Genomic DNA, 3,040 nt, shown 5'->3' on the forward strand with positions numbered 1-3,040 from the left:
ACATACACCCCCGCTGCTCTCTGGAGGACCTAAATTCTCTATTTCCCACGATTCTTTAATCCATTCTGCCATCCAGCATTCCACTGCCAGGCTCTGCCTCCCTCCACACAACCTTCTGCTTAAACTCCCATTTTTTCTAGGCTGTGAGATTGTAGTTAAATTGCATTTGACTTAACTAGTTCATACTGAAGTGTGAGTGACTGCTAGCCACCTAAAGATCAGTGGGAATTTGACACTTGATATGAGGATATCTCAAAGAACTGAGTCTGAATCTGTGAAAGGAAAATTGCAAAATGTCTTGAGCAATGGCAACATTTCCTAGTTACACACATAGCCAAGATGACTCCTTTGAACATCTATTATTTGGGTATCAGAAGGTCTGTACATACACATTTGCTTTAGAAAACTCTAATGAGTTCGTGGTCAGACCTCATTCATATATTTGTATCAAACAGTTCAACACTTTTCATCATGATCCCATCATGTTCCTTTTTCCAGGTTCGTCTCTGAAATTCAGTGTCCACACTATACATCTCCTCTGCTGCCCACAGCATAAGGGTGGTCTAGACCCAGCATCAGAAAGGGGTGATAACTAATTCACAGCAGAGACTTAATCCTCAGCTTTGCCCTCTTGGAGTTTTCCCAGAAAAGACCTAACAAACACTGCCTTGCTGGGGGTGGCATCAGAGCAACCCCTTCAAAGCTGCAGAACAAAGCCTCTGTGTGGCTCTAGGAAATTCCTTCCTCCACTCAGATTCAGGTCTGGTTTGGTGGCCTCCAGCTGTCAACATCTGGAATCCATTTCCTACTTGGAAAAGCCACCCAGACAGAACTGCCTATACCCATAATTGGGCCCAGTGATGTGGCCAAGGGAGCATGGGGATCCCCTGAGGGCTGGGAGGGGATTGGGTCAGTGCCAGATTATCCAGTAAGAAGAGTTAACCTGAGCTGAGGGCACCAGCTCAACAGGGGACATCAAAAAATTTTTAAAATAACACTTGGAGGGGCGCCTGGGTGGCTCAGTTGTTAGCATCTGCCTTCGGCTCAGGTCATGATCCCAGGGTCCTGGGATCAAGCCCCGCATCGGGCTCCCTGCTCGGCGGGAAGCCTGCTTTTCCCTCTCCCACTCCCCCTGCTTGTGTTCCCTCTCTCACTGCCTCTCTGTCAAATAAATAAATAAAATCTTTTAAAAAAATAAAATAAAAAAACACTTGGTATTTCAGTGAAAGCATCAAGGAAAATACTAGAACTTTGAGGAACTTTTTTAAATTTATGTTTTGCTTAGTACTGTTTTTATTTTGAATTACATATGAGGGAGCACCATATTATTTTCAGTGCTTAAGACTTCTAAAGATTTTACTCAGTCCTGGGCCAAGGATTAGACAACTATATTGTATTGGACTGGGGTTGAGGACATGGGTTAAATGCCACACAGAGCACCCCAATATCTTATGTATGCCTAAATTCCAACAGCTAGCACAGCACAGCTCAGAAAATGTGTGATGGCTTCATTGCATTTGGCCCTACAGACACTATTGCTACCGTTATGACAGTCAACCAACCTGGCGGTCCAAGGTTTCCCATGAAAATGACAGTGGAGATTGATGGGAAAAGAGACCTTCACCATTCCTCCCACCTCCCACTTCCACTTGGGTAACCCCTTAATTCATCTTCCAACACAGAAAGCTTTGGGAGTAAGGGAGATGGAGTGTTGGAAATAATAAGATTTCATTGATCAACAACAGGTATACATTGGTTGTCCTGCCTGTCCTTGGCAGATCTGATGTATAGTCACTCTCACCAACATGTTTTTACCCATGGTGGCAACGTTTCTGGTCTTCCACCTCTGTCCCTCAGTCCATCCTCTCTTCTATTCCCACCGTATGGCTCTTCCCTAGCTCCGAAACACTCCCTTGGATCCTCATCCAGAGAGTGTTCCATCCTTCCATTTCTAGGAGCTCCAGCTCACATTGAATGTCTTCATGTACCTGGACTACACACATGGTGAGTTAAAGCAGAGCAATGACAACTGAAAATGCGGGCTATTCTCCCACAGCTTCCTAGATGTCAAAAAATGTATCAGTAACTGCTCTACAACATTTAGTGTGGGAGGCCCAGAGTGACTACATTTTATTGCATTGAAAAACAGCTTGCCAAGGGCTTAATCCAGCTCCCTAACCATAGCAGGTGCCTCATCAACACATTACATATGGATATTACGATGAAGCTTATTTATAGGTGCAGTGTCCTGGGGGCCTGGAACCTACTTCTAGGGTATATGCAAGATGTCTGAAGAGGAGTCAATTCAGTCCAGAAAGCCATATTATTGAGTATCCCCTGTATTCCAGGCTAATTCTAGGCACTGAAATGAATCAGAAGATGGCGGTCAATTCCTGTTCTGAAGGAAGGGTTTGAGCCTGGGTGGAAGAGAGGTAGGTAAACAAGTGCTGAGGTTGGGGCAAATGTATTTACAATAGGGACACCAAAGAAGGGAAATGGCTGTGGGATGGAGGAACTGAAGATGGCTTCTTTAAGGAGAAGGTATTGGAGCTGTTCATTGAAGTAGGAAGAGAATTTCAACAGATAAAAGTAAGAGTCAGGTATGCCAACCAAGAGGATGACTGATGGGAAGGCACACTGGTGGGTATCAGCTGGGGGCATGACTTTATCCAGTCTGACTACAAAGTGTGAGTGTCTTTGGAGGTACGTGATGTAGAGAAAGAAAAGGCTGGGAAGGAAGATCTAGCATCATATTATGGAGGACTTCCAAGTCAGGCTAAAGGGACTGGTTAGCAGTCCTGAAATGTCTTGATCATATGTGTTGTCCTCCAGAGAGATTAATTTGAAAGTCACAAGTAGGTGGACTGGAGGCAGACATGAAAGGCAACAAGAAAGACCATGGGAGACTACTCTGGTCATTCCAGACTCCATTTTAAAATTGGTGTCCAAATGACATGGAATTTATAGGTGACTTTACTACAACCAAAGAAGAACAAAAAAATAACAAGAATATAATAATAACATGTACACTATAGAGTAC

The sequence above is a fragment of the Mirounga leonina genome, unplaced genomic scaffold, assembly GCF_011800145.1.
Source record: "Mirounga leonina isolate KUSES-001 unplaced genomic scaffold, KU_Mleo_1.0 Mir_201, whole genome shotgun sequence".
NCBI lineage: Eukaryota > Metazoa > Chordata > Mammalia > Carnivora > Phocidae > Mirounga > Mirounga leonina.